Below are 16954 nucleotides of genomic sequence, written 5' to 3'. Positions count from 1 at the left end.
ATTGTTTTCTCAGGAAGAGCAGTTTCAAGTGACTAAGGCTACATTTCTTTGCTAAAATGGACTTCTAGTAGAAAGGAAAACGCAAATGTCATTGGGAAGATGCCAAGAATGACAATTTACCTCTTCTATTTTTTTTTTTTTTTTGCAACTTTTAGAAACCAAGTTGCATCATATACCTGTTAGTTGTTACATTCACGTATAGGAACAAAAATAAAGATTTGTCTTATTATGGCTTCAGCTCCCATGGAAACTTCTTTAAACAACTCAGTTGTCACAGGAATCTGGTTTCCAAACTCATCTCAGAAGATTTCAGGGCATGTTGATGGACATATTTTCAGAATGTTAGATCTATCAGTAACATTCATGAAAAATAAACCAGTTTTCCTATATAGGAGAAAAAAGCCCCACAAATCTTTTTGAAAAATCTTCATCAACTGAGTTTAGGAGATGAGCATAGGTGTCAGAAGGCATAACGCAGCTGTTTACCAGCTGGGTGACTTGGGGGAAGTTATTTTACCTCTCTGAACCTCAGATTCTATATCTGTCAAATGGAGGCAACAGTAAACTCAGCAGGGCTGGGACTAGAGTAAGGTCACAGGGATATCTGCTTACTTCACAGGAGTTTTAAGAAGATTCAATAGGGTCATGTGTATAAAAATGCTTTGCACAGTGATGTAAATGCTCAGAAATAATACCTGTTGTTATTACCCCATCTTTCAGAAGTCATCACTGTGTCAGGAAGCAGCCATCTCCTAGCCAGTCAGGACATGCACCAAAGAATGCTGAGACTGGGGTGCTGTAGAAAAAGCTGAAGTGTACCTAAGACATCAGCTGGCTTCAGGCTTGGGAAGCCCCCACTTTCCAAACAGAAATTCAGGAATGTGACCATTTAGGTCCTAGGTAGGCTGTTGACAGCTTCATCGCTTCCCTTCATCTGCTTCAGCCACATCCCTGATTGCATGTTTCTGATTTTCCCCTTTCCAGCAACTTCTAAATCACCTGTTAGGACTGAGATGAGAGACAAAGTCAAAGTGCTTAAGTAACTGCCCCCAAATGTCACAACTCTACAGCAAGGTCTTAAGCAGAGTTAAACTCATGGCATGTCTGAGTGGAAGGAGCTTCTGAAATGTGATTTCTCAGCTTGCTCCTTGGAGCAGTTTAAAGTGTTTCCCTAGTAGGCTCCACCCGTTCCTGCTCCAACCACAGCAGCTCTGCACCTATTGACATGTTGCTCAGCCTCTCTGGACTTCAGCTTCTGCATCTGTAAAGTGGGCATATTCAGGGTACCTATCTCACGGAACTGCTATAACAATTCTGTGAAATGAGACATATTATATAAGGTACTTGGAAAGGAGACAGGCACAGAGTAAGCTTCTGCAGAAGATTCGGCTTATACAGAGAGATTCCAGCTTTAAAATATTTGAACACCCGTTGGTGATTCAGGGCCCCATTGATGGACAAGGCAAGTGAGACCTAGAGTCAACAGTTCCTTCTTCTGTCTCTGTCCCCTTCAAATCCTCCCCCTCCTTCTCTCTTGGGTACCAGATCTTGAATTTATTTGCTGCTCTGAATTCAAGGGGGAGTCAGAGCTGGGCGAGCTGACTCACAGAGCTGTCCTGATGTCCTTTGTTCATGAGATTCATATCCTCCCTTTAGTTTCTCAGACGCAGCCCTGCCTGAGTGACACAACACAGTGCCTGGGACGCTCAAACAGCACACCTGAAATCCAGCTCCTTTCTGTGGCCTTGAAGGCCTTATCCTATCTGGCCCCTTCTCCTCTTTTTCATTACAACCCCTTCACTATGCTAGATCCACACTGATGTTTTCCCTAAACTTTAAAACAAACCAAGTCAACTCCTATTGGAGGGCTTTTGCACCTGTCCTTTCCTCTGCCCGAGATGCTCTTCCTCTAGAGCATCCTATGGCTCCCATGTATTTCATTCTGGTTCAAATGTTTATCCTCATAAGAGCCTTTTAAAATCCCATTTCTTATCATCCTCCATTCCCTTATCCCGCTTTATTTTTCTTCCTAGTATCATCATTACTTCTACTTTACTACATACGTGTTTGTAGTTCTTTTATGGGTTTGGTTTTGACCTTTCTTCCCAGCTAGAATATAAACTCCATAAGAATATGACTTGTTTCCAATTGTGTCTTTAGGACCTAGAATGTGCCTAGCACACAGTAGGCTTTCAATAACTGTTCGTTGAATGAATGAAGGAATGAATAAATGACAGCCCCACTCCCTGTGGCCAAAGTATGCCTGCACTATGCTCTCCAGGTAAAAGTTGAGAGGGAACTTGAAGATCACTTGTTTTCCTAGAGCATTGCTATTGGGAGAAAATAAGGGCCCATATACCATTCAGAGTCAGACCTAGGAATTTGGTTTGGGAACCAGATCAGACTCTTGGCTCCTAGGAACACACAGATACAGGTGGTGTCAGTAACAACAAGGACCTGCTTTGAAGCTTGATTCTCCACTGCAGGTCCCCCATGCCCCCAAGGAGATGTAGTTACAGTGGGCCAGTGCATAGAATACAGTCAATTCTATGGGTAAAGGCAGGCTTTGGATATAGATCGGCTTGTTTTAGTCCTGGTTCTTTCAGCTATGTGGTTTTAGGCAAATCATTTGATAGCTCTGAGCCTCAGTTCCGTCACGTGTAGAATGAGGATAATTATATCTTCATCACAGGGTTGGAGGAATAAAATGAGATCATGCATGTCAAATGCTTAGCACAGTGCTCAATGGATGGCGGCTATTATTAGAATTAATGAAGCTAAGAGAACCTCAAAGGAGGACAGTCGACCAGGGCAGGCCTTTCTTGACACACAGGTGGATAACTGGAGTTATGTTACAATATAGGGCTCAGTCCAAGCAGGTGGGGTCAGCCTCCTTGCCTGGGGGACTCCTGCCTTATCTTACCAGCTCGGGCAACCCCCAACCCCCAGGGGGCAGGGGGGTTAGACTCACAGACAGTTGGCCCAGCTTCATATTCAGATAAGCAACAAAAAGAGATGGCATCAGGAGCCTGTCCTGGTCACTGGTTCTTCAGAGTTGGGGGTCTCTGGTCTGAGACATCTCACTCCGGATAGACCTTCCATTGGAGGAGGGGCTGGGCTGCTTCTGGGGAAGCAGTGTTTTCTGGCATTCGTGTCTAGCTGAGGGCCCTGAGCCTGGCTGGGGAAGGGAGTCTGACCTTCCTGATGACACTTGACTTCCTAAGCTCCACACTTCAGGGGAAAGGAGTCTTGTATGTGATGCTCCTAGAAATATCTGTAGCTGAGGGAGATATCTTTCAGCCAAAACCAGGGAAAGAGCTGCTTGCTTCTTAGTGCCAATTTTCTCTGCTTCCCTTCAGCTACCCCTCATGTATCTGGCTGCCTGATTAACCCATCTGGACTACTCTTTTCTTCATTGTCACCACCCTGCTCAAAAATTTGCAATGACTCCCTTATTGCCTGTGATCATTGGCAAGTCGCTTAGCCTTTTGGGATCTTGATGCTCTCATTTTATAGAAGAAAGAGGTGGACTGAAAGGTTAGAGCTGCAACTCTATGTGAGATTCTGTCCTTCTAGAAGATCAAGACAAACTCTTGATGAGTCCATGAAAGATGCTTGTGACCCTGCCCATCCCATCGAATCAACTTCATGTCCCAAACCCCTAGAGCCTGACCCTTCCCACCAACCAGGCTGCTCCTCTTTGACCTCAGACATCCGGCTCATGCCCATTTCTATGCACTGTTTTATTCTGTTCTTTCTATCACGAATGTCTGCTTTGTCTGTGCTCCAAAACTTCGGTGCTAGAATTGTAGAAGGGTTAAGAATAGAGATTAATAAACCTGGTTTCTAGTCTCCACTTTACAACTTACTATCTGGGTAATTAATCTTAGGCAAATCTCTGTGCTTCAGTGCCTGCAGTGATAAAACAGAGGCGATGATAAATATAGGGTGAAGAGGCATGGCTGAGATAATGTATGCAGCAGGCAGAGCACAGAGCCCGGCACACAGTGAGTGCTCGGTAACAGCAATCATCCTGCAGTTTGTACAAAATCCTCCCCAGTCTTCTCTGCCTCTCCAGATTGTGTCCATCAACCTGGAGCCCACTCAAGCCACATCTCTGCACTGAAGGTTTCTCTGCCCCCTGAACTCAACTCCTTCCAGCTCTTGGTTCTGGGGCCTGGGTAGGTGCTCATTAGACTCTGCCTTGCAAAGCCATGATTTTATGTGTGCACACCATCTTGCCATCTCATAAGTGACTTATGTTCTTAGAAAAGAGAGATCATAATTTTCATTTTCACTAAATATGGAGATATTCAATAATTCCTTTTGAATTAAAGACTCCACATATCACCACCATGTTATCAATTTCCCAATTCCTAGCTTCATACTGACATTCGTCAATATGTGAGGGTCTTCCTGCTATCAGTATTGAGGATGGCCCATGCTTTGTCAGTTACAGACCTCTTTAAAAACCTACCAACTCAAAACTATAAAACTCTCATAAGAAAACATAGGGTAAAAACTACATGACGTTGGATTTGGCAATGACTTCTTGAATATGACACCTTTTATTGTCACAGGCTACAAAATGAAAAACAGACGAACTAGACTGCAGGTTAAAAACTTTTGTGTATGAAGGACAGTATTAGGAGAGTGAAAATGCACCCTATGGAATGGAAGAGAATATTTGCAAATCATATATCTGATAAAAGGTTAATATCCAGAATATTTAAAGAACTCCTATAATTCAACAGCAAAAAAAACCGAATTAAAAAATGGGCAAAAGACTTGAAGAAATATTTCTCTAAAGAAGATATACAGATGGCCAATAAGCAAAGAGAGAGAGTTTCAAGAAACAATAATCATCAGAGAAATGCAATGCACAGCCACAGTGAAGCACACTTCACATCCATCAGGACAACTATTATCCCCCAAACAGAAAACGACAAGTGTTGGCAAACACGTGGGGAAATTGGGAATTCCATGGTCTGCTAATGGGAATATAATATATATGTTATACACAACATATGGGCTTCCCTGGTAGCTCAGCTGGTAAAGAGTCTGCCTGCAATGCAGGAGATCCTGGTTTGACTCCTGGATCGGGAAGATCCCCCGGAGAAGGGATAGGCTACCCACTCCAGTATTCTTGGGGTTCCCTGGTGGCTCAGATGGTAAAGAATCTGCCTGTAATGTGGGAGACCTGGGTTCGATCCCTGTATTGGGAAGATCCCTTGGAGGAGGGTATGGCAACCCACTCTGGTATTCTTGTCTGGACAATCCCCAAGAACAGAGCAGCCTGTCAGGCTATATTCTATGGGGTTGCAAAGAGACACAACTGAGTGACTAGGCACAAGTGTATAATATATATTATATATATAATATATTAATGTAATATAATTTATGGTATAAGCAGGTTCTGCAAAAAATTAAAAATAAATTAATATACGATTCATCAATTCCACTTCTGGGTATATACCCAATAAATAAATATGCATAAAATGTGTGCACACTATCTTGCCACCTCATAAGTGACTTACATTCTTAAAGAAGAAAGGTCTGCCTTAAAAAAGAAATCCTGTCACATGCTACAACATGGTTGAAACTTGAGGATGTTATGCTAAGTGAAACAAGCCAGTCATAAAAGGATAAAGACTGTATGATTCCACTCATACGCGGTACCTAGAGTAGTTAAATTCATAGAGGCAACGAGTAGAATGGGGGTGGCCAGGGGCTGGGAGAGAGGAGAGTTGTTTTTCACTGGATATCATATTTCAGTTTGGGGAGAATAAAAGACCTTCTGGAGATGGGTAGTGGGTGAACACAACCTGGTAAAAGTTAAACGCCTTTCCCTAGGTGCACAGCTGTCCAAGGTGCAAAGAATTTTGCCTTTCATTTCAGGCAGCTTGCAACCTTCTCAGGTTCATCCATAGATATATTTAACAACATCCAATGTTATGGTGGTGCTAGAGGTAAAGAACACACCTGCCAGTTCAGGAGATGTAAGAGATGTGGGTTCAATCCCTGAGTTGGGAAGATCCCCTGCAGGAGGTCACGGCAACCCACTCCAGCATTCTTACCTGGAGAATCCCACGGACAAGGGAGCCTCGCAGGCTACAGTCCATCGGGTTGCAAAGAGTCAGACGTGACTGAAGCGACTTAGCGCACACACACACAAGGCTACAGTGAGCCCTGTTGCATGAACTCTGAGACATTCTTTGGGTCCCCCAGTGGCAATCCCTGCCCACTTAGGCCCCCATCAGCAGTGCTGGTCCCTGACTTTCGGATGATCTTCTTTGCAGGCCCACTAGGCCCCAAGGACGGAGAAAAGGGGGCAGTTTGTTACTATGTACAGCCTCCTCCTTAAAGGGACTCACGCTGTCATAGATTCCTATCTGCCCTCTCCTCTGAGAAACCGAGGGTTAGCATATAGCAGGCACAGGCTCCACATGGAGTGGTGGTGGCAGGATTGGGGGTGGGGTGGGGGGTGGTCCCATAGTAGAGCATCTTGAATGCCCCCTTCAGGGCACAGTCTCTCTCCAGACGCCCCTGGGATGCTCGTGGGCCCGTTCAGCTCTTCCCATGCTATTAGGCTACAGTCCTTCCCATCACGCTGCAGAAACTGCCTTGGTCATAGCCTGCAAAGGAGGAGCTGTTAAAAACTCTTCCATTTGTATTTTCTGCATGGCTCTCCATCTGGAAATATCTTTTATCTGGCAACTTTTGCAAAGTGAACTGAATCTTGAAGGAGGTCCTGGCAGGTTTATGCTGTCCTCTCCATCACTCCAATAAGTCATTTCCATCCTAACCTTCACCAGAATTGAGGAATCATGACTTGGTCCCGAAAACGGGACAGGCATGGCATGGCAGCAAGTCTTCCTGCCCCTGAGGCAGCTTTTTAACCCTGAAAACATCCACTGGAGGGCAAGAGTGAAATCTAGAAGAGTACACTATATACTCTTCTCTCAACTCAAACATTACTTCAGCAGGGAAGCCCCCAGCCTCTCATGACTGTATTAGGACCCATCATTATATGACCCCACTCCCAAGCTTTTTTTTTTTAAATATTTTTTCCTTTTTATTTATTTAAGTAGAGTTGATTTACAGTGCTGTATTAGCTTCTGGTATACCACAAGGCAATTCAGGTTTTTTTTTTTTTTCAGATTCTTTTCCATTATAGGTTATTATAAGATACTGAATAGTTCCCTGTGCTATTCAGTATGACTTTGTTGTTTATCTACTCATGGCCAGTTTGGATCACAATGGATAATTCTACGTTTTGTGGTTGTTAAGTACTGTTGGGTTCCCCCAAACACTGCAGGCTCCTTCTGTGTTGGAATTGAATCCAAGAGCCTAGCCCAGCATGTATTAAGCACCCAATAATTACTTACTGAAGGAATGAATGAATAAAATGCTCTTACCTGCCTCTCCACCAGTTACTTCAAGTCCAGGGTGAAAAATAGCTTCTTTTCAGAGTCGGTGTTACTGAAAGAAAAGGAGAGGAACTCTCTGGTAGGTAGTTAGAAGTAGAATGGAGGGAGAAGGGAAAAGAGTTCTTTATCTTCAGTTAGGGAAATGTTTTCACAGGTCCCTGATAAACTAGGGACAAATACCTCCAGGGCTTTGCGATGGCCTGAGCGTCCTTGATAGTGTGGCTGGGTGGGGCAAGTTGAGCTTTGGCATGGGGCAAAGGGATGGATTCTAACGGTTTCTTCACTGGTTGAAAAGGCTGCTTCCTGCCCAGCTTTCTTTTTTTTTTTTCTTCGTTATGTACCAGCTCAGCTCTTAACGCGGAGGAGTGGCCCCCTTCTCTAAGTGAGTGGAGGCCGGCAGAGCAGGAGCCATGCTTACCACTGTTGTTGGGCCCGTCAGCTGGATGGGCCAGTTGCTCTGAGAAGGCAAGTGTCCTGTTTGTGCCTCATACTTTGCAAATCTCACATCCCTGCAGGTCTCAGAAATCCCCCCATCCCTGCCCACCGACTTAGAAAGGCAAGTAGCCAGGCTCCCACTTGACTGGAGAGGAAATTAAGACAAAGTCCTTCCAAACCTGAAACCTGCCTCAACTAGAGCGCCAGGGAATATATATTCACTGGACTCTGCCAGTCCTGCTGACAGGAAGGTCTTTTGACAATTTATTTTTCAAGAGGAAGAGTTTCATTAGGCAAAAATCAACTAAAGGCTATATTCAATACCTACTAAATGGTACTTGTTGGAGCTGTTTTTTGAAGATTATAATTAGGAGTAGATGGGCCCATTGTTGTAATTAATAGCTGCTTGTTATTGAGCATGAATATGTGCCAGGAATCTTATATGTTTTATCTTAGTTAATCCTAATATAACCTTCTGAGATGAGCAGTAGTAATATTTCAATTTAACAGATAAGGAAATTGAGGGTCAAAGAAATTCAATAACTTGCTCAAGTCACACCACTATGTAGTAAGGAAGTGAATGTAAGGTCTTCTGACTCCAGACATTCACTCTTATCACGTCGTGCTCAGTCCCTCAGTCTTGTCTGACTCTTTCCGATCCCATGGACTGTAGCCCACCAGGCTCCTCTGTACGTAGAACTTTCAAGGCAAGAATACTGTAGTGGGTTGCCATTTCCTACATTTGCTTGTTAACAACACATATTCTGGGGCCCACACCAAATCTACCAGATCAAAATCTCTTGAGGCCTCAGAAAGTCCCTGGACACTCAACCTCCTCGCCAGACACTAACACAGCACTATTTTATTTTCATCCCTGTACTGATCACTATCTGAGATCTTCTCACTTATGAATTTGCATATTTTCTTTCTTCCCCATTAAGTGACAAGTTCCACAAGTGCACCAACAGCACACCCAAAGTTTTATCTCCAGATACTAAGTAAGAGTAGTACCTAGTAAGTACTCAACACTTAACTTAATTACTGCATACATTAGTAGACACTGTCCAAAGCACTGCGCTAAGGATGCTGAGTTTGGAGACAGGTTAGGAGGAAGAGAATTATTGTTAAGTACTACTGTCTCCCAAGGCTATGGGGTGGGGAAATGTTGGCACACATGCCACATATTTGCCACATATTCCAGGGAAAGAAACTCAATCCTAAAAAAATTAAGTGCAAGATGACACAGCACATCAGTGGGCGAGCCAGGTATAATGTTGTCCCTTCCTCGAGGACCTTTATCTCTTACTTGGGAAGCCAAAATGAATGCATATGTAATGGAGAACAGATATATGATTTACAGCAAGGTGCTGAACAGAGATGGAATCAGATTAATTGGATTAAGGAGAAATTGGAGTGGGAATAGATGTGGAAGGTTTTCTGGAGGAAGCATTAATAGAAAGTGAGGTACCCTTGATGAATAAATACCTGGGTATTTCCTTTGTGTCAAACTTGTACTGTGGGCTTTACCTAGAGTGGGGTATTCACATCTCTTACAACACCCTAATGGAGTAAGTACTGTGATCATAAATTTATGGATGGGGAAACTGAGTCACAGAAAGGCTAAGGAACTTGCTACAGGTCACAGAGCTGAGGCATGAGTAGGAATAAACAGCTGAGGTTTCAAAGCCCATAGTCCTAAGCACCCAGTGAGTGAAGCAGGTGTGACTGGCAGGAAAGAGCCTGAGTAAGTGTCTGGGTGTGGGGTCAGGAGTTGGAGGTGTGGTTCTGGGGTAGTACTGATGGAATAAAGATAGGTTCAGGTTTCATTTCCCTGGAATATTGTTATGATTCAACTCGACAACCTGTCTGCCATTCCCCCTTGTTTAAAGGCATTGCCTGTCCAAACACACCACCCCTTGGCTGTGATCACAAGTGACTCAAAGATTTATAATCTAATCAGACATTGGCAAAGTGAGGGGAATCCCTAGGTGAGCAGCCCCCTGACAAGATAGCTCCCTAACCTCTTCAGGGAGAGAAAGCCTGTTCCTGGGGACATCAATATAGGACAGGAGCCCACCTGCTGAAAAATGCCAGGAGGTGATGGAGAAGAGAGATTAATTTCAGGTGGTCTCTTATTAATATACTTGACTGTGGGCTGTACTGACTTTACATAACCCGTTCAGTATGTGAGGTCCACTTTCTGGTGGGAGGGTCCCTGGAGCAGGTCACCCAAGAGGCAGGGAACATTCAGAAACTACAGACTTCAAGGTACTTTGCATAAAATTTGGTTCTGGTTTGATGGCGCATCTGCTGGGCTATTTAGATGACTTTGCCTGCATCGCTTATCCACACATAGCAGGAAATTCCCTTGAGGACACATACTCCTCCTCTTTGAGGGCACATATATTACGGTGGTAAGGTCATCTGGAGCTAGTCTGCCATCTGCCACCCTGGCAGTTAGGACTTTTGCCCTTCAGTGAAAGCCTCAAGTGTTGCCACTGTTTGTTACACTGTGAACATCACAAGATTCTAATAGAACCTCAGACATTTCCTCTGCTGCATCTGCTATAATACACTCCTTATGTAATCGAGCCCTTAGTCCCACTCCTCTAGCCCCAAGGTGTCACTTTTATATCTGGGGCCATGCATAGAGAAATGCTCATCATTTCTGCTGGGGATTGTGACCAGCAGGGTCCCCTCACGGGGTGGTTGGAAAAGGTTAAGATCAATGGAGTCAGTAGAGTGTGCGGTAAGTTTAAGGAGTTGGGACATTAGGAGTGAGTTATCTAGGGGAGGGACATTGGAGAACCAGGTTCCTTCTGTAGCTTCTAATCACTCATGTTCCTTTACTATCTGGGCCTTTACTATCTTGGAGAGCTGTGCCTCCCATCATGCTATGTGGGCCTGGGAAGACACCAACACAGGCATGTGGATTTGAATGGTTACATGATCCAGACTCATGGGCCAGGGACCAAACTTGATAACATTCAATCAATGTCCTGTCGGGTCCTGGGTAAGACAGAGCAAGACCTAGAGACCCAGACCAGTAGCATCAGTATGGGTGGGTGTAGGGGGGAGCCTTTTTTCATGAGTCTTGGGTCATCTGGCATGGTGTGAATAAGGAAGTGGCTTGCCTGTAGGGGCCGAGTGCACCCAGTGACTGGGCCTCTGGGGTGTAGCCTTGACCATGTGTACATGCAGACTAGCTTGGGGAGGGCCTTAAGCAGGAGGCTTGCTTTAGGAGGTTTAGGAGGGGAAGTTTTAGCCACAGTGGTAACGGGGTTTATTGTGCTCAACGGGGAGGAGAGGGTTAAGTTTGGAGGTCTGTCTGGTGTTCACCTCTTTTGAGTGTATGGTACATGCTGAGTGGGCTATCCCCTGAGGGGAAGATCCCTGTGTTCTGGCAGGGGCACCCTGGCAGATGTTGTGGGTAACTGGGTAGTCATTCTCTGAGGGGTGGTTGTCTGGGATCAGATCATCACAATAATGCTGTGATAGGCTCCCTGGGCAAGTGCGGCTCTTGACCCAGGTCGTGGAAGCACAGGTGACGTCAGAAAGGCTGTGACAAGGATGCAGAGGGTAGAAGGCGTGTTCGAGGGCACGAGTTGCTGTGTGCTGGGCATCCAATTGGGCATCACAACTATGGCGGAGGAATCTTCAGAAGTGGGCACTAAAATGCAGAATCACATTCCATTTTTATTTTCCTGCTGGCTGCTTAGGATAATGTAATCTGCTTGGCCGGTGGTGTTGGGGAAGAAGAGGGGTACGCTCCAAATAGATAGGAATGACCGTGTGGGTGCCACATTGCCCAGGTGTCCTGGCATTGAGTAGGAAAACTGTGTCCCAGACTGAGGCTACATCAGCCACATCAGGTGGAGCCAGCTAGTGAAAACCTACAGGTTCGGCAGTAACATTTTCAGATGTGTAGGCCCCCCAGTGGTATTCAGGGATGTCATTCATAATGCTAGGGGGCATCTGTATCCCACAGCCATGAACGGCTGTCCTTGTTTCAACATCGTGTGGTAGGGAATAGAAAGCCTCAGACACATTCTTTTAGAACATCTCTTTTGCTTTTCTCCAAGATCCACATGGTGGTAGGTGTCGGTCCAAGGGCTTTCCCTACAAGAAGGGTCTGAAATTAGCTAGGCTTTAAATTCATCATAAATGCCATCATGGGGGACATTTTAGAGGCTGGTGGTGCCTGTTCACCAGGCTGGTAGAAACATAGTATCGGGGATTTTACTGTTCTGTGTATGGCCAGAGGGTGCCAGTTTAATGTCCAGACCAATGTGCCCTTGGTCTGGACATTAATCCTTTGTGGAATGAGTGCTGATTGAAAAAGGATGGAAGAATGGAGGACCAGGGGAGCTTGTAGCCGTTGGATACAGGAATTCATGACTGGAGTCTGGATCTCCCATTAGAATCAGTAAAGGCAAAATGAGGTCATTTTGTTATGGGTGAGGGGCCCATAGGAGCAGGGATCAAGGGAGATAAAAGTAGTAAAAGAAAACTGATTTGGGAAACTACATGCCATTTTGTAGCTTTAAGAAAAAAAAAAAAGCCAACTCTATAGACATCTTCAGAATTTAGTTTTATAATAAAAACTGTTTGAATAATTAGACCTTTACATTCCTGAAGATAAAATAAACATGTACTCTTTTATCTTATCTTGCTCAATAAAATTGTTCAGAAGATCAAACGTGGTAAAGACAATGTAAAATTTAACATTTTAATACTGACGTAGTACACTGTTTTACTTAACATTTTGGGGAGTAACTGCCTCTGACTTCAACTCAAGAAAACAGCTTTTGTTGCTAATGTAATCAGTTTTTGTAATGGCGTCAGCAAATAAAGGGATGCTTATTATTCAAAAAAAAAAAAAAAAAGATGCATTATCGCCGAGTCCATAGTAGCACTATGGGAGGGGCGAGCCAGTAATAGTCAGGGGTCCTGTTCACTGTGACTGGAACATGCGAATCTGGCCCAGGGAATCTGGGATAAGGGCCCATCTCAATCTGTTCTTCACTGGGAGTGTGGTTAGGCTTTTTTCCTCAGTCATTCTGCTGAGACTGACAAAGTGCACCCAGCTCTCTCCCCTAGGATTAAATATTTCTGAGAGCAGTAGAATATGGCTGGAAAAGGTGAATGTAGCCTCATATTGGAGGTGGTTCTGAAGGTCAGTCTCTAAGACTATGAACTTAATGAGCCATTAGCTCTTTGCAGACTTTTGAGCAGAAATAGGGATGTGACTGGATTGCACTGGGGCTGGGCTGGGGTGGGAGAGGCAGGAGGTGTCTTTGCTGTCTTCCTCTCCCTGGAATCTTATTCTCCAGATGCAGGTTCTCCTTATTAGAAAGGCCTTCCTTCGTCCCCAGAATAAGACACTGATAACCCTGACTGCCCACTTCCTTTCCCCACAGCACATGCACCATCCAACCCCCTATCTGTTTACTGGCTTATTTGTTTAGTGTCGGTCTCTCCCTCTCTAGTTTGCATATACCATTCAGGCAAGAGCAATGTTTGTTTTGTTCACATAAATGTATCTCCGGGGCCTAGAACAGGTCCCGCCATGTCTTAGGCGCCCTAAGGTGAATAGGTGAATAGAGTGTATTATTGCCTCATTTGATGAAAGGGGAAATTGATGCCCGGGAGAGGTAAGCAACTCACCCAGATAAGACAGCTAGCGGTTGCCAGAGTCAAGATTTGAGTCCAGAAAAGCCTGATTACAAAGACTGCTCTTCCCATAGGGTACAATACTCCAGAGGAGACTTAGACCATTATAACTGAGAAAAAGGGTCTTTAATAAACTGAAGTGGGAACCTCGACAGAAGAAGAGGGTTAGGTGGTGATGGAAGAGAGATGACAAATCCACTTGACTCCACGCTTGGAGTCCGGGAGGACAGGAAATTTCTTGGATACCCATCTGAGCATGCTGTGCCAGGCACAGTGCTGGACATCAAGGATTCAAAAGTAAACAAGACGCAGCCCCCACCTTGAGAAGCTCACCATACAGGAGTGGTGTGTCAGGGGCACACTTTCTGAATTCAGGGAGCAGGAGGGATCCCCGAGCCCCCACACAGCATCAAATGGGCATGCTGCCGGGCTCCCTTAGCCAGGCGCTGGCTGAGTAGCAGCATCTCATGGTCCTGTTCATCTGTTCAGTACAGTCACTGAACACGTGGGTTGTACCAGATGAAGTGGTGATATTACAGATACAGAGGCGGGTTAGACAAGGGTCCATTCTCAGGCGCATACAGAAGCAAGAGGTGGCAAAGCTTTCACTCTGATTCATTCACCAGCTAGAAAACAAGTGCCTCCCACGTGCCAAACACTACTAGACTCTGAGGATAAAACAGTGAACCAAGTAGTTAACATCCCTATACTCAAGGAACTTACAAGTGGTACATAATTGTATGTGGTATTATTGTTACTATTATTAATAACAGCAATGACTGGCAAGGGATAAGTGCCAACTGCTGTCAAAACACTTATGTGACTTATTTCATGTATTCCTTACAATGACCCTATGGTTGCCCCAATATTACAGAGGAAGAAACTGAAGCTGCCATCTCCCTAAAGTCTATGATTTTCTGGGAGCACAAAGGAGAGTATAACTAACTGTGATAAAGTCAGAAAAGGTTTTACAGGATTTTTCAGCGGGCACCTAAGGACATATGAGCGTCCTCAAAGCAGAAACACTGGGGCAAGATCCTGGAATGGTGAAAGCATAATGCTTTCAAAGGGTACAAAGGGTAGTTGAGAGAAGCATCATGATAAGATATGTAAAACCTGAGCCCCGTGCCTGGCAAGAATTAGATATTCTCAAATGTTTGTTCCCCTTCAGGACCCCTGTGGTGGCCGGAACACGTGACCACTCTCTCCATGCCCTTGGATTTTTAGAAGACATACAAGTCATCATGCCCATGGAGGTCACTCCAGGACGATCTCTGCCCTCAATTCAGAGTTGGAATGCTTGTCATTGCCAGCCAGGGCAACGCTTCATTGTATGAGGTCTTTGTACAAACACACACACCCACAGGGTTGCTGGGGAGTTTGTGGTAAACACCAGATCAAAATAACTGAGTGGTCTTTGTGGCTGGTCTAGAGGAACACATTACATGAGTAAATTAGCAGTTCCCCCACGACATGAGCGACCACGGGGCGCACACACACAGAAAACGCCTGACTCACCGTGGGGCCTCTCCAAGTCACAGCCCATGAATAGACACTCTTCCTTCCTCCCAGAGAGAAGCCAGGGTGCCAAATACACCGGAGAAGCTTAAATGCTCGTCTCTGCTACGGAACAGTTTTATTTTACAAGACAAATCTAATGATCACTTCTTCTGGCTCCTGGAAGAAGAAAAAAACCATTCCCTCTTGACACTGCACTCATCGGAGAGTTAATGAAGCCTACTCACCGGTCGATGATGTAATCCTGGTGACTTCCCCAATCAGCTCTAGGCCGCCTGCCCCCCGGACGCCTTCCCAGCTAATTGCCTGCTTCGCACCTGTTCCTTCTCGGGAGGCTCTGGCACCCTAGTGCCTGGGGCCTGTGCTACCTCCTGTCTCTGCCAGGACACCCGCAGGCCCTGGTGGACAGCCAGGCCCCCTCCACAGCCTGGGGCTGAGGGGGTACTTCCTTCTCACTTCTGCTCGGGGTCAGTGGCTGTTCTGCGAGGGGATTGCAAGCCCACGGCTCGGGGGCTGGGCCTGTGGGCCGCCTGGGTGTCTGACCGGATGGAACATGGCTCCCGCAGTGAACGCTCACACCACGTGTGCTCTGCGTGGCACCCCTGTGTCTTCAGGGCAGGGCCACTGCAGACAGCAACTGCCTGATGGCTCACATCCTAATTCAGACCCTCCTTCTCTGCCTCAGAAACTGGAGAAGACTCATGATTACAGCTTTGAACCAGCTCCAACAGACCCTCTGCTTCCAAGAAGCCATCCTTGACGCCATGCCTGCATGGCACCCTCCCTCCTAGGGCTCCTCCTGTTGCTCTTCTCCCCTGCACCTCCGGCCGGTATTTACTTTTCCCTCAGAGTCAGACACCGCTGAACATCTAAGCACACTCGCTCAATGGAGCACCGTATTATTCCAGTACGGGGATGCTGCAGGCTATACTAGAATGTTCAGAGGCTCAACACAGGCTTGGATCTGAAGCCTGGCTCAGCCACTTACTAGCTGGACCAATTCAGATAAGGTACACAGTCTCTCAGAACCTCAGCACCCTCATTTCTAAAACAGGGACAATGGTCCCCACCTTGCAGGGCTGTCGGGTAGATTAAATGAGATAAGGCAAGGAGAAAGAGCATGACCCATGCAGGACTGTCTCAGCCAGCAGTAATTTCAGTGTATGGATTTGATCTGCTCTTCATTCGATGTGAAATTCTAACTTGGCTCTTTTTTTGAGCCCCTCAGGGCCTGGTACGTGTATGTGTGTGTGTGTGCATGTGCACTCAGTTGCTCAGTCTTGTCCGACTCTTTGCAACCCCATGGACTGTAGTCCACCAAGCTCCTCTGTTCATGGGATTCTCCAGGCAAGAATATTGGAGTGGGTTGCCATTCCCTTTTCCAGGGGATCTTCCTGACCCAGGGATCAAACCCAGGTCTCTCTCATTGCAGGCAGATTCTTTACTGTCTGAGCCATCAGGGAAGCCCCAAGGCACACGGATAGGCAAACAGAAGTCACTCATAAGCAGCTGGGTTTGTATTGGCTGCATACTGATAAAAGAGACTCCTGACTTCTACCTCTCCTTTGCCTTTTTTTTTTTTTTAGCTGTGCTGGATCTTAGTTGGGACACCAGGGGTCTATTTGTGGCATGCAAGATCTAGTTCCCTGACCAGGGATTGAACCCGGGCTCCCTGCATTGGGCACATGGCGTTTAAGCCACTGGACCACCAAGGAAGTCCCCTCACCTTCCTTTGTCTTCACTACAAGGCTCCTATCAGCAGCTCTCCAAACCCGGTCTCTTTGGTCCTGGGCTTTGGGGCCGCATCAGGCTCTCCTTTCTTTGTGCCCCTAGTGAGCTCACTGGCTTCTGAGGTCCTGGTTTCCATGCTGTTGTTGCATCCCTAAAATGGCTACTTT

General features: G+C 45.8%; 1 long non-coding RNA gene across 1 annotated transcript; it reads right to left on the bottom strand.

Moving 5' to 3' along the window:
• Positions 1-694: 694 nt before the first annotated feature.
• On the bottom strand, positions 695-15747 carry LOC102411413. Its single transcript, XR_006545270.2, has 3 exons — positions 15284-15747; positions 7419-7482; positions 695-1008 (listed from the first exon to the last, which is right to left on the bottom strand). It is a non-coding gene; the product is annotated as an uncharacterized LOC102411413 (long non-coding RNA).
• Between the last annotated feature and the right edge of the window lie 1207 nt (positions 15748-16954).

This window comes from Bubalus bubalis, chromosome 16 (genome assembly GCF_019923935.1).
Source record: "Bubalus bubalis isolate 160015118507 breed Murrah chromosome 16, NDDB_SH_1, whole genome shotgun sequence".
In the NCBI taxonomy this organism is placed as follows: domain Eukaryota; kingdom Metazoa; phylum Chordata; class Mammalia; order Artiodactyla; family Bovidae; genus Bubalus; species Bubalus bubalis.
Note: the sequence above shows the minus strand (reverse complement) of the source record. Positions and strands in the feature narration are given on the sequence as shown.